The sequence below is a fragment of the Pogona vitticeps genome, chromosome 4, assembly GCF_051106095.1.
Source record: "Pogona vitticeps strain Pit_001003342236 chromosome 4, PviZW2.1, whole genome shotgun sequence".
In the NCBI taxonomy this organism is placed as follows: domain Eukaryota; kingdom Metazoa; phylum Chordata; class Lepidosauria; order Squamata; family Agamidae; genus Pogona; species Pogona vitticeps.
The window spans coordinates 118,722,760-118,746,960 of NC_135786.1; the positions used below are offsets into that span (position 1 = coordinate 118,722,760).

The following is a 24,201-nucleotide window of genomic DNA, read 5'->3' on the forward strand; positions in this document are numbered from 1 at the left end:
CTCTGGCTGCTTTGTACTGGTTGCCCGTCCGTTTCCGCGTTGACTTCAAAGTGTTAATGATTACATATAAAGCCCTAAAAGGTTTGGGACCTCAATACCTGGCAGATCGTCTTCTCCCACCCAGCTCTACCCGAATCACCCGACATAGCCAGCAGGGACGGCTGAGGGGTCTGACGCTGAGGGAGGCCCGGAAGGAAAAAACAAGAAACCGGGCCTTCTCAGCAGTGGCCCCTCGGCTGTGGAACACCCTCCCTACCAAAATTCGGCTGGCACCCTCACTGGGCATTTTCAAAAGCCAGTTGAAAACTTGGCTATTCAAGCAGGCCTTCCCTTTAGTCAATTAAGTGACTCTTATTTCTTATTTCTTTTCTTTGATTCATGCCATCTTGGGACCGTTTGCTTTAAATTAATTGTTAAAATTGTAAACCTACGATTTATATTTTATATCGCTTTTATTTATCTATGTAAAACTGTGTATATTTTAAATTGTTTTTATCGTGTACGTTGTGAGCCGTGCAGGGTAAACTATGTCTAGATGGGTGGCATATAAACAAACAAACAAACAAACAAACAAACAAACAAACAAACAAACATACATACATACATACATACATACATACATACATACATACATACATACATAAATAAATAAATAAATAAATAAATAAATAAAACAAAACATATCACTCCGCTCCCCAACTGACTCTTTGTAGCCTGATCCACTCAACACCAAAACAGCCAGTCAGGACAGACCCTTAGTCTCTTTTCACTCTTAAATACACCCAAAAATAATACACAGTTTGATCAGTATTATTCCTCCTTCTTCAATAGCTCTATTTGTTCATTCTTTGGGATAATACAAACACAAACACAAGTAAAATTAATGCAAAAATAGGCAATACCTTTATAGGCTACTAATTAAAAAACCATATAGTATGTGAGCTTTCATGGGCAAATCCCACTTCTTCAAAGCAAGTACCAAAAGTCCAAATGTTTGTGGCTTGCCAGGAGGTTACTTTTAAGAGCCTCGTGGCGCAGTGGTTAAACCGCAGTACTGCAGCCAAAACTGTGCTCATGACCTGGGGTTCAATCCCAGGTAACGGCTCAAGGTTGACTCAGCCTCCTATCCTTCCGAGGTCGGTAAAATGAGTACCCAGCTTGCTGGGGAGGCAATGTGTAGCCTGTAAAATTAACTTGTAAACTGCCCAGAGAGTGCTTGAAGTGCTATGGGGTGGTATATACGCAGCAACTTACTTTTTAGATGTAAAGTACTTGGCAAGACTTGCCTGGTGAAATTTATCTTGCCGAGAACTTCACATCTAGAGTAACCTCCTGGCCAACCTCATCTTGCCATTGAATGTTTGGACTTTTGGTACTTGCTTTGAAGAACTGGGATTTACCCATAAAAGCTTGCATACTGTATAATTTCCTTTTTTATTAGTGGCCTATAAAGGTATCACCTATTCTTGCATTTGTATTTTGTAGTAGTACATAGCTCCATCTTTAATTTCAAGTAAAATTAAGCTATTAGTATAAAAAATTAAATCTATAGTTGACAAAGTTGAAAAGAAAATCAAAGTTCTGACAAAGACCACTTTCCTTTGGTTTTCTGAAACTAGACTTGTGGCCTGTTTGTTTTTGATGGTGGGATTAAATTTTACTTTTTTCTACTGTTTCCATTTCAAAACACGTAATTATTTGATTACATAATTAACCAGAAAAACACATTTTAGGAAAAAAAAATAGAAATCACTCAAGGTGAGTGTAACATAGTAGCTGTCAGCTGCTGAGCTTAGATAAGGTAATTTGTTCTAAATGAGCCAACCCGAGTATTAAGATAATCAGGAGACACCTTTCTCTCAGTCCCATGACCCTCACAGTCACATTTGGTGGGAATACGGGAAAGGTCCTTTTCTATTACTGCTCCCAGTACAGAACTCCTTCCTACAGAGGGTCAGGTTGGCCCCATCTTTGCTGTCCTTCCACAAGCAGACAAAGACCTTTCTCTTCAGGCAGGCTTACCAAGGGGACTTTTAAAAGGGATTATTTTATTTTACTTGCTTTTAATACTGCTCTTATTTATGAGTTTTAACATATCTGTTTAATGATTTTTAATATTGTATAATTATTGATATAATTAGGAGAAAGGTGGCATATAAACATTATAGAACAGACAGACAGACAGACAGACAGACAGACAGACAGACAGACAGACAGACACATAGACAGATAGATAGATAGATAGATAGATAGATAGATAGATAGATAGATAGATAGATAGATAGATAGATAGATAGATAGATAGATAGATAGATAGATAGATAGATAGATAGATAGATAGATAGATAGATAGATAGATAGATAGATAGATAGATAGATAGATAGATAGATAGATAGATAGATAGATAGATAGATGACAGAGCATCTTATGGTCCAGTAGTACACAGTATTTTATGAAAGTAGTCTCCCCAAGATAGCTAGAAAATACATCAGTTTGGTTCAGGTCATGTCCTGAATGATTCAGGAGGCAGAGGACTGGCATTGCAATGTTCCTTCCCAATTAGAATCAGCAGCAGCCTTATATAGCAACCCTGTATCTGCACAACATAATGATTGTTTGTTAAGGGAAGAAAGGTACTTTATTCTTTATTTATTTATTTATTTATCTTATATGCCGCCCACACTACCCAAAGGTCTCTGGGCGGCTTACAATTAAAATACAATTAAAAAGATAAAACAATTAAAATACAATTAAAATATATTCTCTAAAAATTGCTATCAATTTTTACATCAAAGTAATTGCCATTACTTTGCGCCATTTTCTGAAGGTTCTCCTTTCTTCTCCTCATAAAATATCACTGGCTGTGCCCCTTCCTCCTCTTTGATGTCTACAAGAAAGTTAAGCTTCCTTGTTTGTTCTGTCTTCAGTACTCAGGGGAAGGTATTTCTTAAATAAAACACCGGATAAACAATTCTTGTCACATGGTAGACAGCCAGAAGTGATGGTCCCCCATCCACCCTTTCCTCTCCTACTTGTAGTACACTTGCAGTCAGAAAGGCTAGGGAAAAGAAAAATAAGAATTTGGTTTGAAGATGATATTGGCTGCTTCAATGACCACACCCAGCTGTGTTAATATAATGCTTTTAATAGCTTCATGGAATTGACTTGTTTAGCAGGAATTTATTTCTGCCAGAGGGATGGGTAATATAATGCTAGTATTGCTACTGACATAGTATCATCAACATACACAGTATTTTTAGAAGTGACAAACAACAAAAACAGGTGCTTTCCCAAGGAATATATAGACTAATATAGCCCATGGAACAAGTTACAAAGGGGAAAGGGGGAGGAAGACTGTAGTAAGTATAAACAAGGGCAGAATAAACATTCCATTCGGTCACATTCACTTAGATTTCATTGGGAAGAATGGTTTTAGCTACACTGGAAAATGTGCATTGTAAAGGGGAACCTGAAAGAAGAAAAAGGGTTGGTATCATGTGGAAATCTGAGGGCATTCCAAGCTTAAGGGGTATCAAAGAAGGAAGGCCAGAGCAGGACGCCAGTGGAGAGTGACGGAACACAGGAACAAAGTTCGCCATAGAAATCTGTTGGGAAACTAGCCAAAAAAAGAAAAAGAAAAGGAAAAGAAAAAGAAAAAAGAGAAGAAGAAAAAATAGCTTGGGGAAGGGAACAAGCAAATGGGAAGATTTTGAACATAAAGATTAAAGGTTCTCCTTGGTATGGCAAGAGATAGGAAGACAGTGCATAAACAATTATAATTACAACAAATTTATCACCTCATGACTTATCTAGAAGAAATACGTTCCTTGACAATGATAGCAACTTCAGCACTGGACAACTATGAATGATGTGAATTTTGCTCCTCAGTAATCTTTATTTTCCTGTTATGAAGAAAATTCCCAGATTCAGCAAAGCCTAATTTATTCCCTGGATATCCATCCATCATCCTCTTCCTTCCTTCTTTACACTGCCCAATTAGTGAATACATAATACTTTCGGCAATTTTGTTACTAACTTTCTGATATGTTTAAAAAGGGAAGAATACAGAAAAGTTCACTTGCCATAATAATCTAACTGCTGGTTGCATATTTTGAACAGACTGCAGATTTTAGCACCATTTTTTTAAAAAAATCAGACAGAAAAGGAGGAAAGAAAGAAAAGGTGATTAAAAAACATTACATTCCACCATTCATGAGGCTTAAGAGTTAAAATTCTATTTAAAAGGTGTCCCATAATTAAACATGCACAATTATGGGTACCAATTTCTTTTTGGAAACACTCAGTTAACTGGTTATTGAAATCAAAGTTGTTTTCACGCCCTCTCTACCGCATACCTGTCTGTAGTTTGCTCCTTAACCTTACATACATGGCATATGTACAAAAACCTGCTTAAAATCTTGTATATAGAACTCACAAAGACATGCTGGTAAACAGGCATGCAAAAGGCATGTAACAAGTGATGTGCTGCATCACTTGTTTAAATAACCATTGCTCACTGGAGAGTTAGTGCTTGGGAATCAGAACAGCCAAAAAAATTAAGGTGATTGTGTTCTGAGGTTTTGTTATTGTAAATGCAGAAGCTTTCTAATAAATTTCTACAAGGACATGTAATGAAGCTTGAAGTTTGTTCATCTGCTTCAGGACAATATGGCATTCTTGTTCTGTCTTGTCCCACAGATTCAACAGGAATATAAACATTTCTCAATGTTTACAAAGGAAGCAGAACTCCTTTACCCCCTCCCTTAGGAGAAACAAAACAGTGCAGAAAGAGAGTCACATATTTGAAGCAAGACAGGTAGTGTAGTAATATACGTATTTTTATAAGGGAAAAATTAAACCAAAAAGATATTTCCTTGGATTTTCAACACTGCCTCACTTTTCCCAGGTTACAGCCTACCTGTTATATACAACTGTAGCTATTTGCTGAAGGGAACATTACCTGAACCCTGCATGGTGTAATCTTGCTGGTGCCTCAGTCATGGTCCTGCCAGCATGCCAGCCCTAGTCTAAAACCCGACTTTCAGCAGCCACGCTTCTTCTTTGTCCTCTGTCTCAGACAGTTTGGAATGCAGAAAAGCTAGCACAAAAATAAAACAAAACAAAAAACCCACCAATGGAAGCCAAGTGTCTTTATTCAGTTCCTCATTTGGGGCAGTTAAACAATAGCTGCCTTTCTCGTGCTCCCATTCTCTTCCATTGCATGGGAGTATGCTGGAATCCCCATACAATATGCATAAAGACAAATAAACAAGGACAAGCTTCTTATTTTCCTCTCTCAAAAGGGCTGTGTGCGTGAAAGAGCAGGAGGCGGCTTCAGGCATCCGAAATATGAGCTCAGCTAATGAAAAAGCTCCTCACTTGAATCTTCTGGTCCTCAACTCATTTAACACAATGATATCCTAAACCATCACTGCAACTCACCAAATCTGAATGAAACAGCAGGCACCAAAAGAAGGCATAGCAGACATATACATAGGAAGACAAACTCTATATCTAAGAGTTGCCACCTGAAACTGAAGAACCTATTCCATCCATGCACTTTGTCTGCAATTACGGAAAAACAATTCTCAACAAGTAGCCAAAACACGGCTGCCACCTTTGCTTGACCCCTTGTTTTGAACTAGAACAATTCATTAACAAGGAAACATTCTCCTGCTATCTTAGTTTTCTACAAAATCATGTTCATTTCTACACATGCTACAAAAGATTCTCCTCCTTAATATGTTAAGAGAAGTAGAGAGAGGGGAAAACTCACACATGAACATTCCAGTCTTTGTATTCTGATGCATTCATTCCTTATTATTTCATTATGCCAGTGCAGAGAACAAACCAACTGGAACAATTTAAAAGATTCTACACATAATTCCCACCTGCCCAGCCAGAGCTGTAAAGGAGAACAAGCACAAGGCACCACATAGGGCAGAATGTTTATATCCTTTTACCTAATACTACCATTAAATATAAACTGAAGACACTGTGAGTATAAGCTCACTCCTTTCCCCTCCCCTTCAGCTTCCATGCATTTTTAAAGTTTGAACATTCCTGTTTTCTCCCTTTTGATTCACTGGATGACATGCTCTCTTCTTCCCTGAGCTGTTTCTCTCCTTCTCTATATGTCTTTCTGCTCATCCTGTACCCATTTGTGATAAGCTTCTGTTATTTTGTTTATTATGCAACAGCCCTTGTGTCCTCAGATTGTGTGCTCTTCTCTAAAGGCTAGCAGCAAGAATAGCAGCTTTGATAAGCCCATCTTCTGCTCACTAGAGAAATCTGAAATAAAGCCTTAGGACCTTCAGATGCCTCCCTCTCAAACATATTCAATACTTCAGAACGAAACCCAACGTGAGCCTTAACTATATTTTGCCATGATACATGAATACACAAACCAGGGTTTCACTTCTCAAAGTTCCAGAAGTTGCTTTACCCAAGGAAAAGGGGAGTAAATTTTTAGCTTGATTAGGAATTGGACTCAAGTAAACGACAATGAAAACAAAATATAAGGATCTCTTGTTTACTTCCAAGTTCAAGTTCAAAATCCAGAAACTTCCTTAAGTCCTGGTGTTCATTGCAAGCAAGGTGTGTCGAAAGGCTAAAACTAAACCCTGAGCTCTGTTCTTCATCCAAAATTCAAGACATTCCAGATAAATAATTGAGAAGTTATGATAAAATGTAAAACAAGAAAGACTTCCTATGCTAATAACCCTAACAATGCCTTCCAACAACTATGTCCTTAACAGAGTTAAATTCCACTTTCTCATCTGTCTCAAATCTTAAAGGAATTAAATTCCAATATTCTGAGATCACCAATTATCCTCACTAACCTTCAATTCACAAAGAATGGGATGGGATGGGGGAAATACCGTATTTTTCACTCCATAAGAGGCACTTTTTCTCTCCAAAAAGGTGGGAGGGAAAGTACATGCGTCTTATGGAGTGAATGCAGTAACCCAGGGTTCAGCCACCACCACCCAAAAGCCTCCCACTGCCATGCTGGGAGGCCTCTGAACTGGCAGCAGAGACTGCTTTCTGTTTGGACCTCACCATACTGCACTGCTGTGTTTAGTCGTTTAGTCGTGTCTGACTCTTCGTGACCCCATGGACCAGAGCACGCCAGGCCCTCCTGTCTTCTACTGCCTCCCGGAGTTGTGTCAGGTTCATGTTGGTTGCTTCGCAGACACTGTCCAGCCATCTCATCCTCGGTCGTCCCCTTCTCCTCTTGCCATCACACTTTCCCAACATCAGGGTCTTTTCCAGGGAGTCTTTTCTTCTCATTAGATGGCCAGAGTGCTGGAGCCTCAGCTTCAGGATCTGTCCTTCCAGTGAGCACTCAGGGTTGATTTCCTTTAGAACTGATAGGTTTGTTCTCCTTGCAGTCCAGGGGATTCTCAAGAGCCTCCTCCAGCACCACAATTCAAAGGCATCAATTCTTCGGCGGTCTGCTTTCTTTATGGTCCAGCTCTCACTTCCATACATCACGACAGGAAAAACCATAGCTTTGACTATTCGGACTTTTGTTGGCAAGGTGATGTCTCTGCTTTTCAAGATGCTGTCCAGATTTGTCATCGCTTTCCTCCCAAGAAGAAGGCGCCTTTTAATTTCAGGGCTGCTGTCTCCATCTGCAGTGATCATGGAGCCCAGGAAGATAAAATTTGACACTGCCTCCATATCTTCCCCTTCTATTTCCCAGGAGGTGATGGGACCAGTGGCCATGATCTTAGTTTTTTTGATGTTGAGTTTCAGACCGTTTTTTGCACTCTCCTCTTTCACTCCCATTACAAGGTTCTTTAATTCCTCCTCACTTTCTGCCATCAGAGTGGTATCATCTGCATATCGGAGGTTGTTGATATTTCTTCCGGCAATCTTAATTCCGGCTTGGGTTTCTTCCAGTCCAGCCTTCCGCATGATGTATTCTGCATATAAGTTAAATAAGCTGGGGGGCAATATACAGCCTTGCCGTACTCCTTTCCCAATTTTGAACCACTCAGTTGTTCCATGACCAGTTCTAACTGTTGCTTCCTGTCCCACATATAGGTTTCTCAGGAGACAGATAAAGTGGTCAGGCACTCCCATTTCTTTAAGAACTTGCCATAGTTTGCTGTGGTCCACACAGTCAAAGGCTTTCGCATAGTCAATGAAGCAGAAGTAGATATTTTTCTGGAACTCTCTGGCTTTCTCCATAGTCCAGCGCAAGTTAGCAATTTGGTCTCGAGTTCCTCTGCCTCTTCGGAATCCAGCTTGTACTTCTGGGAGTTCTCGGTCCACATACTGCTGAAGCCTACCTTGTAGGATTTTGAGCATAACCTTGCTAGCGTGTGAAATGAGTGCAATTGTACGGTAGTTGGAGCATTCTTTGGCACTTCCCTTCTTTGGTATTGGGATGTAGACTGATCTTTTCCAATCCTCTGGCCACTGTTGAGTTTTCCAAACTTGCTGGCATATTGAATGTAGCACCTTAACAGCATCATATTTCAAGATTTTAAATAGTTCAACTGGAATGCCATCACCTCCACTGGCCTTGTTGTTAGCCAGGCTTTCTAAGGCCCACTTGACTTCGCTCTCCAGGATGTCTGGCTCAAGGTCAGCAACTACATTGTCTGGGTTGTCCGGGATATCCACATCTTTCTGATATAATTCCTCTGTGTATTCTTGCCACCTCTTCTTGACGTCTTCTGCTTCTGTTAGGTCCCTCCCATTTTTGTCTTTTATCATGTTCATCTTTGCGCAAAATGTTCCTCTAATATCTCCAATTTTCCTGAACAGATCTCTGGTCTTTCCTTTTCTGTTATCTTCCTCTATTTCTTTGCATTGTTCATTTAAGAAGGCCCTCTTGTCTCTCCTTGCTATTCTTTGGAAGTCTGAATTCAAGTTTCTGTAACTTTCCCTATCTCCCTTGCATTTTGCTTCCCTTCTCCTCTCTGCTATTTCTAAGGCCTCGTTGGACAGCCACTTTGCTTTCTTGCATTTCCTTTTCTTTGGGATGGTTTTCGTTGCTGCCTCCTGGACAATGTTACGAGCCTCTATCCAAAGTTCTTCAGGCACTCTGTCCACCAAATCTAGTTCCTTAAATCTGTTCTTTACTTCCACTGTGTATTCATAAGGGATTTGGTTTAGATTATACCTGAGTGGCCCAGTGGTTTTTCCTAATCTCTTCAGTCTAAGCTTGAATTTTGCTATGAGAAGCTGATGATCAGAACCGCAGTCAGCTCCAGGTCTTGTTTTTGCTGACTGTATAGAGCTTCTCCATCTTTGGCTGCAGAGAATATAATCAATCTGATTTCGATATTGCCCATCTGGTGATTTCCATGTATAGAGTCACCTCTTGTGTTGTTGGAAAAGAGTGTTTGTGATGACCAGCTTATTCTCTTGACAAAACTCTATTAGCCTTTGTCCTGCTTCGTTCTGAACTCCAAGGCCAAACTTCCCTGTTGTTCCTTTTATCTCTTGGCTCCCTACTTTAGCATTCCAGTCCCCTAGAATGAGAAGAACATCTTTCTTTGGTGCAAACAGGCCTATGGCAGCAAGCAGTGAAAATAGCAAAGGACCAAAGAGTGGTTCTAGAAAGACCAAGGGAAACCACAAACACAATCTCCCACTTAGGCAGTTGATTTTCCCACATTTGGGGAAATCACAAGGGTCAGCTCTTCCAAAGTGCAATAGATGAGCCTTACCCTGGGAAAACCACTTTTACAACAATGGTATCTCCCCTGCCAGGTCTGAGTTTGAATGGCCCCTAAGCCTCCTGGCCCTTTGTGTGCACTATCCCCCAAAGGCATGGTGACCGCCGGCTGTACCTCCTGATCAGAACAGTGCTGCACAGCCCCAGTCCTGAAAGAGGCCAGAAGAGCTACTCAGTGTTTTGGGGTGCCCCACAGGACCCCCATCAGGGGCTAGATGTTCCTCCCACAATCCTCCAGTGCACAGATATTAGCATATCTGCCTGCTTGCATCACCCAGTAGGCTTCTCTATTGGAGAAGCAAAGCAGGAAGGAGGAGTCTCTTTCCCTTCACCTTCTGCAGAGAAGTTAGACCATGTGAGTAGCCAGACATTTTGAGAAGCAGAGAGAGAGAGGGAGAGAGAGAGAGGACAGAAACAAAAGCTTCTAAAATTGGCAGTAACTTAAACAGGCCTGAGAATGGTGAGGGGAAGATAAAGTTACTACTGAGAGCCTGCTAAAATAGCTCTCTGTAGTTCAGAGCTTTGCAGGAAGCTGCATCACTTCATCATTAATTAGGCCTAAATAGAAGTAATTTTGCAGATATTTAAAACATTAAGGGACGGGGGGGGAGGCTAATGTGTATTGTTAGCCAAATTTCATTCTGAAGCACAGAATGATTAAAAAGGCACTGAGCACATGCAGAATAAAGTTCAAAAGGGAAACCAAAAAGGGACCTAACACTCCTTTCCTTAATATATTACCACTAGGGCTACAGGTTTTATTTGATGTATTAGCTTGCCACATTAGCTGAGTCCAGTTTTTATGGAGCAAGGCAATTTGAATTGCAGAGGACAGGTCTGAATCACAGATCTGAATATGTTCAAGTAAGGCTTTGAAATCTTGAAAATTGGTTTAAGAACCCAACATTTCATAAATAGCATTTCACATGTACACACACACAACTGGAAATAGAAATTTTAGTAGTATTTTTGTGTTAACAAAAGCTGCATGGTGTCGCTCCCCCTGTTTTTATTGGTTTTTCTTAATCATTGTTGTTCTACAATATTGCTGGTAGATTTTATCTTTTCATTGTGATTCCCAGCTACTGTGTTTTATCCTATTGTAGTCTCTAAAATTGGACAACCATCTGTCAGATCTGCTCTGATTTGGATTCCTGCACTGAACCAGGGGTTGGAATTGATGGCCTTATAGGCCCCTTCCAACTCCATTATTCTATGATTCTGTGCTGCTTTGAGACTATATTTGTAAAAGGAAGCAGTATATGTGGTGATGAATAAGGGGCACATTTTTCTTGCAGAGTATGGGAACTCATTCTACCAGTGCAAAACAGAAAAGGCTAGCATATAGCATTCCTTTTAAACTAGAGGTAGTAAAATATGCTAAGGAGTATGGAAACAGTGAACAGTGCAGAGACATTTTGGGCCTCCTCATCTGAAAAAATGATTAGAGAGTGGAGGAAACAGGAGGATCAGCTGCAAAAAGCTGATAAAAGTAAGCACACTTTCTGTGGACATGCTGCATGCTGCAAAGTAAAGAACTGAATGATGGAGAGAGAAAAAACTTTTGCTGTAAGGAAGGAAGGAAGGGAGGAAGGGAGGGAGTGGAAGGGAGGCATGCTTTGCTGTTCGCTTACACCTGTGCTGGTGGTGATTTCTTCATCATAGCTCTTATTGACTACCCAGCAACAATCTGTTTATTCATCTCTTTCAGTGCAATAACAATTCATTATAAGTGTTAAAACTTGAGATGGTACTGTAATTCCCACTCATTGTGTGTCATCCTGCTGTAGAAGTCTGCTTCATGATTCTCCACTTCTGTTACATGTATGACTTGTGAAATGACATGCTTGAGAATACACCAGTCCCAAAACTGTACTGTTAGTAGCAAGAAAGACATGGATTTTGTTCCTCCTTGGTGGTTGATATAAAGCATTGTAGTGTTGTTGTCTGTGGCTATTGGAATAACTTTGCCAACTACAAATTGTTCAAAAGCTCTCACTGTGTTGTACACTGCAAGAAGTTTGAGGTAATTGATGTGACAACATCTATCTATTGCTACTGCCTTATGAATTTGCCAGAATATTTTTTTTTCCGGTTTTCCTCTCCTAAAAATGAGGTGCGTCTTATTTGGAGGTGCGTCTTATGGAGCGAAAAATACGGTACTTGAAATATCAAAGTGACTTCCCAAAGTGACCTGTTTCATGTAAATAGATTTCCAGAAATGCAGGTATGGTGAGGGAAAAACACCATTTGTTTCAAATGTTGGAAAACTAATGTGGAACAAGGAGAAAAGAAGGAAAAAGTGGAAACTAAAAGAAAATACTAAGACTATTGGTGAACTATATTCTGTGGAGATGAAAACAAACTGCCCTACTCTGAACAGTTACAGCGCAAAGCTCTCTTGCACACTTGGCATCTTTATATAGATTGCAATTTTCAAAGAAGTAGTCGTGTTTGTCTGTGAAAGTACATGGGGGGGGGAGAAAAAGAAAAAAAAAACCACTGAGGCGCCTTTAACCTCAATCAACTACTGACACACAACAGACTATGCAACACTGCTACAAACATGGGAATTAAACCCTGCTAAGCATCCAGATGACACCTCTTTATCCACATCGACTCTGGTAATAGGATAACAGGTCCAAACAATGTTCACCCAAACATCAGGGGCCTGTTTACTTGTTCCTCTGCTAATGTGATTGTCATGATATATATTAAGGTTGAAGTGTGAACTGAGGATGGGATATGTAGTTGTGGAAGGTTATAGAAATAATCCATATTGGTTCTGTGTTAGCATGATTTTGTGCCACGAGAATGTTTTCTCCATAAGGTGAAAGGAAAGTTCCATGTAAACACCCCTGTTATGAGATGACAAGGAGTCAAGACACAACACCCTTGTTTGGATCTAGACCTGAGACGAGGAGATGGAAAACAACACCTGTTCATGGAAAAAGGATGCGTGATGAGAACAGACTATCCTTTACGCCTATTGGTTGACATCTTGAAGGAACAGAGAAGAAGAGCAGTGCCAAAGGAAAAGAAAATAGAGGATGTGGAGAGCTGAAAGAGATTGGAAAGCTTAGGGAGCTTCCAGACTCAGATGCCAGATTTTAGTTTCTAGGGAGCCATTTTGAATAAGATGTAGTATAGAGAAAGAGTTAGAGGAGGAGGGCTAACCCTTGCCTACCCTTCAAGAAGCTTTTTAGAATTTTATTGATTTTTGCTAAATGAATTTTGTTAAGATTCTAACTGCAATATCTTATAGAAATGTAACTTATGCTTTGTTTATGCAACAAACTGAATATCTCTAAATACTTTATTTTTCTAATAAAAATTATTCTTAAAATCCTTAAGTTTGTTCTCTTAAACAACAAATCTGCTGAGCCTGCTTCCAAAAGAATAGTTAGGCCACAGAATGCTACAGAGTCCTTTTGCTTGAGCTTTGTTCGTCCTGGCAGACTCCAAAGCTCATGATTTTATTTTTTATTTTTCTTTCTTAATTACTTACAAGAACAGACTTATGGAAAGGGGTTTGTGCTACGTCCTGGCTGAATCACCCGGTCTCTGCTCTGCTAATTAGGAGTACACTTACACCTGGACCCTCTTTGTTCAGGAAGTGAGCAATCCTTGCAGTGGTCCCCAACCTTGGGCCTCCAGATGTTCTTGGACTTCAACTCCCAGAAATCCTGGCCAACAGAGGTGGTGGTGAAGGCTTCTGGGAGTTGTAGTCCAAGAACATCTGAAGGCCCAACGTTGGGGACCATTGCTTCAGGGGACCTCAGTTTTGACATGGTGGCAGGGCGAGACGATCTCATGTGCCTGGCAGCGGATTCCGTGTTTGCTTAGGCAACACTTAAGCGGACCCTACGTGCTTAGAGAGAGTCACGGTTGCATTTTGGAGGTGTGAAACGGAAACAGACTTTTCCAGTGATCCGTGCCACACTGGGCAGCAGCTTTTAATGGAGCAGTGGAAGCAGCTGTGTAGTAATATGAGGTGCTTGTAATAAGGCCTCAAGGGCAGCGTAAAGCTGATAAGAGACCATTCTGTGAGAATGCAGTTTGACATTTCCTTAAATATGCAGAGAAAAGTGGCAAAATTCCTCTGAGAATCACCATATTTTATTCTAGCGCACATGTCTGTTCTGCTCAAGCTGAGAGACAAATTCCTTTTTCTTTTTCTGCGCTGTGAGCTTTTGCTTAGGCAGAGTAGCAGGCAGAACTGGAGATGACACTATATAGAAGTTCATCTCTCACTAAGCTAAATCACCCGAATATGGCAGAGAGAACTTTAGACAGGGAGCTGGTGCAAGCCCTTGAAGACAGGCTTGTAGCGCAGAGGAGAGGAGCAAGACCCAAGGCTGTGGGAGTCTCCTTCCAGCCTACAGACATTCCTGCAGACACTTTACTACCGAGCCTGACTGACCTGCCGACACGATGTTCTACTTTGGCAACCCTTGAAGACAACAGTGGTGGCACATGGGCGAAGCTGAGAGAGGAGGAAATAGAAGAAGAAGATTGGGTCAGTGGAAGAGAGCCAATTCCTTCAACTACGGGAACTCTGAGGTCCCTAGGAGCAGCAGCTGCCGCTGCCACCGCCACAGCAGCAGCTGATGGAGCCGCAGGGAAAACAACCAAGAAGTCCTCAAATATCTCCTACAGAACAATTAACTCTGGTGATGACAGACTTTATAGCCTGCCAACGAGAATTTATGAATATGCAATACTTGGGTGAGTTGCAAAAAATGCAGTATAGACAACGTAAATTGGAGTTAGTTGAAAAGGAAGCCAAGGAGAAAGCGCTTAAAAGCGAATCCCTTGACAGTTATGACAGGAAGATTTTACCCTTTTATCAGGAGGGCACAAATATCCTAGACTTCATGACAAATTACCAGAATGCGTGTAGAGATTTGTAGGTGCCCAAATGCCTCTATGTAAAGCTCTTATGCACACAAGTCACTGGGCAGTTGGCCAAAATTTTAGCACATTAGGGAACTAGAGACACTCCTTGGGAAGAGTTCCGAGACCTTGTGCATCAAAGATTTGGTTACACATCTGAAACACTGAGACAGCAGTTCAGAGGTATTAAAAAGAATTACAAAGAAAGCTTTTTTGCACTAGCAGATAGAACAGAACAGGCTGGAGAGCAGTGGCTAGAAACTACTGGAGCTAAAAGCGCTGCAGAAATAAAACAGGTCTTTATGACTGAGCATTTCTTGAGTATGGTGCCTGTACAAATTAAAAGCAGCCTAATGGAACATCATTACCCCAATCTCCAAAAGATGGTGCTAAAATCAGATGAAATTTGGGCCTATAGGAAGGATGAGAGGATTCAGAGAGCCAAATCCAGTTCAGAAACCCCGAAAAATGTTACTAACTTTAAAAAGCCTACAAAGCCTGCACCGGAGGAAGCAAAGCATACCTCCTTTGGGGATCATAAAGGGAGGGCTTCTGGGCCACCAGCTTACCCTCCTAAATGTTATGAATGTGGAGGAGAACATATTAAACAGAATTGTCCCAAGCTGAGTGAGGATTCCAGCCAAGTGCCTAAAATGGCAAGTAAAGCCCCACCTGTTCCTCCATGCACACACCACCCAACACCTAAAGTAAAATATCTCAGTTACGCACTCCAGGAAAATCAGGAGCAGCCAGAGGTACAGCCTGGGAGCAGCCAAAGCTATTATCCTAACCAGCAGGGTGTACTGCCTCTGCCTGGACAGGAAGGATGCTGTTTAATATCTATATGAGGCTGCTGGGTGGGATCATCAGGGGGTGTGGGGCATTGTGTCATCAGTATGCTGATGACACTCTACATCCCCTCTACATCCCCTTTCCACCAACTGCAGGTGATGCCATTCTGTCCCTTCAGCGCTGCCTGGGGGCTGTACTGCAATGGATGCAGGAAAATGGGCTGAGGCTGAACCCGGACAAGATGGAGGTTCTGAGGGTGGGTGCCCCCAATATTGGTGGCTTGGGTGACTCCCTCTCATTTGGGTGGGGTTTGCAGTCTGGGGATCCATCTGGACCCAGCGCTCACCATGGAGACTCAGGTGGCGTCGGTGGTCCACACTGCCTTTTTTCATCTTTGGTGGATAGCCCGGCTGCTATCTCGATGTGAGGGCGCTCACTACCTTGGTTCATGCGCTCATAATCTCGAGATTAGACCACTGTAACACGCTCTACATCGGGCTACCTTTGAGGTTAACGTGGAAACTCCAAGTGGTGCAGAATGTGGCACCCATACTCCTTAGCAGAGTGAGAAAATACCATCACATTTCTCCTATTTTGGCTGCACTGCACTGGCTGCCCATTAGGTTCCACGTTGACTTCAAAGTTCTGATGCTCACGTTTAAAGCCTTAGATGGTTTAGGACCTCGATACTTGGCAGAATGCTTATTCCCACCCAGTTCTACCCGAGTCAGGAGGTGAGGCTGAGGAGCCTGACACCGAGGGAGGCCCAGAAGGAAAAAAAAGAAACCGGGCCTTCTCGGCGGTGGCTCCTCGCTTCTGGACCAACTTGCGTCCTGAGATTCGTGCAGCTCCCTCGCTGGGTATTTTTAAGAATCAACTGAAAACATGGATGTTTAGGCAGGCCTTCCCCCCTTCCAGTTAATTCCTATTTTCTTCTCCTCCTTTTCTGTTATCATTTATTTTGTCTTTCCTTCCATCTTGTAGAAAAATTTTCCTAATTGTGTAAACTATTTTTATATATATATATATATATATATATATATATATATATATATATATATATATATATATATATATATATATATATATATATATATATATATATATATATATATATATATATATATATATATATATATATATATATATATATATATATATATATATAATAAAAGGAGTTAATCTCTCAGTGCCTCCTGTACCAGCCAGGGAGAGCAGAGGAATTCCAACTCCTCCTGTCCAACAGCTGCCGCAAATTCTCGGCGTTGGAGCTAGATGGGAAACTACAGAAGCTGAGAAACAGACTGAAAATCAATCTCAGTTTACGGGAGGGGGCGGAGGTACGAACAGTGAGGCAGCAAGAAAATCTGGGCTCTCCAGATTTCTGCTGCATGCCGTGAATCCAGAATCCCCCCGAGAAATTGGGGGGGGCTAGAAGAAGCCCACCCTGGGTCGCAGGAGAGCAGAGATCTTATGGGGGGTGGAAAGCAACCGCCTCTTAGATCACTCCTTCTCCAGACAAACGATCCCGCCGACGCCATTTTTTAATGTTGTCCTAGCTGTGAAGCTCTGCCGCAGGAGGGAAGCATGAAGATTTACGATGGACTGTATTAACAAGGACTATTTGGTTTCAACATTGCCTCTGTAAGTACAAAATAAACTTAAGCGGCTGATTTTAAAGAAGATAGTGTAATCCTGAAGTGGCTATCAAGCTTCAAACCCAAACAGATTGGTATTTCATTACTGGGTCACGCCTGAAAACAGGAGTTGGAGCTGATAAGGACAGAGACATTCATTATCTATCCCCTGTCCTCGGTGAGAACTCATAGTTACTCTTATGAACTTTTATAATAATAATTTTTTTAAAAGGAAAGAAAATAAAGGTCTAAGGAGATGCTGCAAGAGGTGGACTTTAACTTAATGGAAGTTTATTATGATTGATTCGACAATTTACAATCAAAGCTATCTGGTGAAAGCCGGAGAAATCATTAGCTCTTCTGAGGAATTGACATTTACTACTTAAGTACTTTATGGCTTTCGGCTGGAAGAAGTAAATAAGCCAAGTTGGAGGGTATTTTTATAACAAGGAATGTTTCTTCAAATGAGGTGTATATTTGGAAATTAGGAAGCATCTTTGACCATCTACTTTGTAATTACGATGAATTTAACAGGAGATACAGTAAATGCTTTTCAGAACTTGCAAAGGAACATTCTCAATCATCTTAAAACTCAATTTTCCGAACTCCAGACTGTGCTTTCAAGAGATGAAGGAAACAACAGAGAAAGAGTATTGGAATCTTTCGTCAGAACAGCAGACTGAAACACAAACAGATCAGCTCGCTTTAGCAGCACAAGGAAGAGCGACAGAGAAGGGTGAAATCCTCAAAAAGGAGATAAGGGAAACTGACTTATTGTGAGAAAGAGGTTCAGGTGGATGAAAAAGAGAGGTGTCTTAATTTGATGGGTGATTATGCAAAGCAATGAAGCGAAAAGGCGGGGCTGAAAGGGAAACTAGATGATTACAAATTAGACATTGCTTGGCCTAATAAGGAGAACATGATGATTGGTAAAAAATCCACCAAATCAGAGAGAAAATAACTTAATAGGGTTTTATAGATGGCATTTTAAAACGAGTAAAAAAGGAGCCAATTCTAATTCAGGTTTAGAATGTTATAAATAAAAGGGGAAATGACAATTGATGAATACAACAATAAAATGATTCTGATTATGTTTGGGAATAAATGACAATTAAGAATTATTAATTGTGTAAGCTGAAATATGTATGATGAATATAATATTAGAAATGAAGGATTTTAAGGTATACTTTAAGATGCAAATCAACTGTAGGTTAATAATGTCATGAGAGATCTGGATAATATTCGAATTACTGATAAAAGGTGAAATTTGGATATGAAATACATGTATGTGTAGATGTAAAATAGAGTTTAATAGAGCACTGGAGATTATTAAGCTAGATAAATATACCTTGTGACTTTGTTTATGATGAATATAACATCAGAAATTGATGATTTTAAGGCACATATTTAAAGAAACAAAACACCCATGAATTGCAACATGCTTAAATTTATAAGGTGAGATATATACAACATACTCATTCTCTGAAATATTGATATTATGTGAGATTCTGATATGGAATACATATTTGCATAGATTGTAAACTGAAGCTAATATAGTGTAGGAGATCATTTAATGCATTTATATGAAGACATTAAGCATATATGAAGTATAATATGATTAAGTAGCCAATGTTAGATATATTATTTTGTGTTTTTGCTCTGTTTTGTCTTTCTTATGGTGTTGTTTGTTGTTGAAATGCGGATCTTTCATGATGGTAGCATGGATATTCTGAGGAGCAATTGGTGGCCAAGGATGTGAGAGAAATAATTATTAGAATTAGTACAATCTTAGGATGGATCATACTTGGAATTTTTATAGAGCAATAAGGTTGATGCAGTCAGTTTTTTAAGAATGGATAATATTGTATGGAAATGCCTCCCCCCTGGCTATATGTGTGGGGTTTTGTTTTGTTTTTGTTTTTATTTGTATTGTTTTTGGGTTTTGTGTGTGTGTGTTTTGTATGTAGAAAAAAATAAAATACTTTTAAAAAATCAATCTCATTTTACTATTTTGGATCCTCACACCTTGGTGTCCCAAGAACAATTACTTTGGAGTAATCAGCAGCACCGTGAATGCATTGAAATTATAGCCCCTGAGAATGTTACCCAATTAACTGCACTTCGCAACAGCGCAGCTGACGTTAGTTCGATTTATCAGAAAATAATTTCTCCCAATCTGATTTTGCCTAATGTAAAATTTCCTATTCAAGTTTATTCCACAAAGGGAACCAGAGAAATTTTAGCACCATTGGTGTATATGAAGCTGTCCCATAAGGGTTGGACTGGCTCACGATATTTGTTAGTTCATCAGTCCGGTCCTGATTTCTTACTGGGAAATGACATTGTATATTTGGCTCATAAACAGAGTTTAGAAAATGCTTGAATTCACATGGTAACGCAATCCAAAAGCAAGGCAATGAAAAGTTTAGAAAATGGAGAATCTGTGTCTCCAGAAGCATGCTTGAATGCAAAAACTGTAGAACAGCGACATCTAGCGGTAGAAACCAGCCCTGAAGTTGCTAATGAAAAACCTGAATCAACTCAGCCAGGAGGCATTGTTATACAAATGTCTGGTTCAGCTGACTTCAAAAGGATGCAAGAATCTGACCCTACATTGACCGCATTTCGGTCTCAGGCAGATCAACATGCAGTAATGAAACCTAGCCAGCAAATGAGTTTCTTGTGGGGGAAATTGGACTGCTTTATAGACAATATGCCCCAAAAGGGAAATTAGAGGCACACAATTGATGTTCCTAAAGAATACAGAGAGAAAGTCCTAGAGACGGCACACAGCAACATCTGTAGTGGCCATCAAGGGTTCAAAAAGACTTTAAGCAGAATTACACAGCATTTTTATTGGCCTGGAATTACAAAGAATGTTCAAGATTACATCTCCACATGTGACTCTTGCCAGAGAGTAGGTCATCAAACTGATCGTACCAAGGCAGAAGTGCAACTGTTTTTTATTGCTGATCAAGTTTTCAAATGTTTGCAGATAGACATATTAGGACCTTTTATACCTACTAAATCAAATAAACATTATGTTATCACTTTCGCATGCCAATCAAGTAGTTGGCTAAAAGCTTTTCCTATCAGCAGCATATCTGCTCAATCTGTAGCACGTGTTTTTGTGGATTTATGTGCACGCATTGGTATACCTTCTAAGCTGATTTGTGATAGAGCTGGTGCTTTTAGAAGTGAGCTTATGAGGAAAATCTGTGAAATAAGTAAAATACAAATTTGTTTTAGCATTGCTCATCATCCTGAAAGTCATGGGTTAGTGGAGAGAAGTCAAAAATGTTAAAAATGATTAAACCTCTTGTTCAGGACTATGGGAAAAGTTGGGATGACTGTTGCCTTTTGCATTGCTTGCTTACAGAAATGCGCCTCATGAAGCGCTTGGTGGTTTTACGCCTAGCGAAGTGGTGTTTGGTAAAAACTTTCAAGGACCTTTGGACTTATTGAAAGCAAATTGGAAAGGAGTTGTCCAGTCTAGTTCAATACCAGTTGCCGATTTTGTTATGAAATTGCAAGAAAAGCTGTTAGCTGTGAAAGATCTAGCTAAGGAGAATCTGGTGAAGTCTCAAGCTAAGCAGAAATATTTTCATAACAGGAAAGCAAGACACAGGGATTTTGCAACAGGTGACTTAGTGCTTGTTCTAAACCCACTCAGACCCTCCAAACTTGATATTATCTGGGAAGGACCTGGGAAAATCATTCAAAAACTTGGAGCTATCAATTATCTGGCCAAGATGCTTGATTCTGGGGAAAAACCTATTATGTATCAAGTCAATAGTCTGAAATTGTATAGAGACAGATTTGCTATGATTTTACAATGCTATGCTGCTTGTATGCAACCAGAACAAGAACCTACTGATATTTTGTTCAAATCAGAGAATTGCAGGAAATTGGTTAGACAATGTAATTCTTACAGGTACTCCAGAAGAGAAAGAACGTCTTTTACAGATTTTGGAGCATTTTAAAAATGTTTTTCAGACAAACCTGGTTTCACTACTTTGGTTAATCATGTGATTGGTACAGGAGACAACCCACCTATACAATCCAGTCCTTATAGAACTATTGGTGATCATGCTGTACAAATTGAACAGGAAATTAGGAAAATGCTGGATCTGGGTGTGACTGAGCCGAGCAACTCTCCTTGGGCCAGTCCTATTGTTATTGTTCCTAAGAAAAATTCCTTAGGGGAGACTTTTGATGAAGTGAGGTTTTGTGTTGATTACAGGAAACTAAGCAGCATAACTGTACCAGATACTTATCCTTTGCCCAGGATGGATGATCTTATTGCACGTTTATCCAAAGCTAAATTCATAAGTATCCTGGATCTAAAAATGTATTAAGCGGGCCTAGAGCTTTTGTGTGGGGAGGTGTCTGTGCTTAAGCTACCTTTATGATGAAATTAGAATAGTTGATGATAAGTATTGGATAGAGGGGTATGCAGGTGAAAGAATCTATAGAGACTTTATATCCCTGGTTCATACATGGAGCAAAGCAATATAACAAAAATGGGAAAGTTACTTGCTGAATGTCTTAAATGGTTGATAAGTACAGGTAATGCTTAAATTAGATTACATATTCTGATCACAATTGTTAAGAAGGTATTGATGACAAGCTAGAAACATGAAGATATTAAGTAACTCATGAACTATAGTTGGTCTATGCAATTAAAAGTGGCTGGAATAGAAGATCAATACAGGTTTAAGTTTATATATTGACAATTTATGTATGTTAATCCTTGGGGTTTATGTAGTCAGAATTATATATCAATATATATGGCCTAAAGATGTTAAGTAGGGCAATATGGTTTATGCAGTCAGTATTATATGTTAGATGGATATATGGAAAATATTCTCCCTGATTATGTGTTCTGTGTTTGTTTTGTATGTTTGTTTGTGTTATTAATTAATAAAAAAGATTTTTAAAAAGTTCCAAACTGTGTGGGGAAAATCCCAACACGGGGCCAAGTCCGCAAGACAAAAGAGTAGTCAAAAACAAACAGTCCAAGATCAAGGAGCAATAGAATAATTTCAGAGTCAAATACAGTCCAAATATCAAGCCGAAAACGTGAATATAACAGAGCTCTAACTGAAACGTTCCTAGCACACTGGCGGAAAAATTGGAACTGGAGGCTGGGGGGGAATGGAGTATGCGTGCAAGGGTCAATCTATACTTTGTTTCTTTTCAGAAAGGCTCTAGAAGATTCCGAAGTTCCAGCGCAGGCGCTGTTTAACCCAAATGTGTGCATTCACAGAGGCCATGCTGAAGAACAAAGGACATAAATCCGATTTGCACAGTCTACCAGTCTTTTGATTATGCCTCTCTCTCTCTCTCTCTCTCTCTCTCTCTCTCTCTCTCTCTCTCTTTTTGAATAATCCCATCTTCTGCTCACTAAAGAAATCTGAAATAAAGCCTTATGACCTTCCGATGTTCAAACTGGAAGAATTTCTAAACCATCTCAACAGCATTTATCCCGAATATACAAATCACAGTGGAAAAAGAAATAGAGGGCCAACTCCCTTTCCTAGATGTCACTGTCATACGCAAAACTGACCTCCTATTGGGACATAAGGTCTACAGAAAACCCACCCACACAGACTGGTACCTACACAAACCAAGAAAACAACACCAAACTGAGGAGGAAAAACAGCCACCCATAAATAAAGTATTTCTGCCATACATCAAAGGGGTCATGGACCACATGGGGAAACTGGAAAAAACACAATCTACAAACAGTATTCAAGGCCACCACAAAATTACAACAAATACAGTGGTACCTCGCTAGACGACGACCCTGCTGTATGATGAATCTGCAGGACGGTGACTTTTTGCGATCGCTATAGCAATTCGCAAAAGAGTCATTCCTATTGGGGGAATTCCGCTTGAAGACAATTTGTTCCGTGCTTCGCGGACCGTTTATTTACAAGACAACGATCTTTACAGCCGATCGTCGGGTTTCTAAAATGGCTGCCCTATGTTTTCCAGACCCATGCTTCGCAGGGCAGCCATATTAACAGCTGATCGGCGCTTGGAAAAGTGCTTCCCCTATGGGTGATCTTCACTGGACGACGAGGTAATTTCCCCATTGGAACACATTAAATAGGTTTCAATGCATTCCAATGGGGAATTGTTTTTCGCATGACGATTTTGCTTAACAGTGATTTTTCCAGAATGGATTGTCGTCATCATGTGGGGCACCACTGTATTACGGTCAGTTATTTATTTATTTATTTATTTATTTATTTATTTATTTATTTATTTATTTATTTATTTATTTATGCCCCGCATCTCTAGACCATGTCTACTCGGGGTGACTGTGGGGGAATGCCCCTCCCCAAAGTTGCTAAGCTCTTGGCTGAATCTACAGTAGTAGGCAAACTCTCCTGGATGAAGTCACATCTGCTTCTGGGAGGAGCTGCTGCTCATTCGTCTTCTTTCTCATAGGTGATAGAGAGCTTGCTTAATTGCCTTTCCTTGGGCCAATCATAATTGCATTATGTAACCACTGTCCTATTTGAACTCTATCAACTGTCTGTATACTGTCAACTATCTGTGAGCTTGTAAGGTTAATAAACACAATCCTCCTGGGGGCAGGGCAGTCGTCTTTTTCAAGGTCCTCTTCTACTAGTCACCCATCAGGAGCACTGCTGGCAGACATTCTTGTGTGTGGCTGACTTCTTTAACTTCTATTCTCTATTTGCTATCCTAATTACTTGTGACTACATAAACTATCAGCCTGCTCATTTCGTGACTCCAACATATTGGCACTCAAACAGGGACTGTCAATTAGCAGGGACTATCAATTAGCAAGGACACAGATTATTCATCAAAGGCATGAAACCAGGCTCCCGAGAAAAAAAGGCTTGAGGAACACCCTCCACTCATTTGTCAACTTGAGAAATCTGTGCCTGACAGCAATCCACAGCTCACCCTACCCGGCAAGGGTTAAAGGCACCTATCCATCTCTGATAAGAGATCCCCAGGGTGAGTTTTTTCTGTTTAAAGTAGTAGCAACATGGGGAACATCTCTCCCCCCCTTATCTTCTTTACAAGAAAAAAAATAAACAGGAGCTAATTCCCCAGCTATGCAGCTTCAATTCCTTCAGATTCATCTTCCCTCTCTCTCATTACCCCCCACCCCTCGAGCCCTCCCTTCTCTCTCC

At 40.3% G+C, this 24,201-nt stretch overlaps 1 protein-coding gene and 1 pseudogene across 8 annotated transcripts in view; both read right to left on the bottom strand.

The window, feature by feature from the left end:
• RASAL2 (RAS protein activator like 2) overlaps nt 1–24,201 on the bottom strand; it is a 566,253-nt gene that overhangs the window by 327,793 nt on the left and 214,259 nt on the right. The window lies entirely within an intron of this gene.
• Nucleotides 9,589–9,741, bottom strand: LOC140707164 (U1 spliceosomal RNA; annotated as a pseudogene).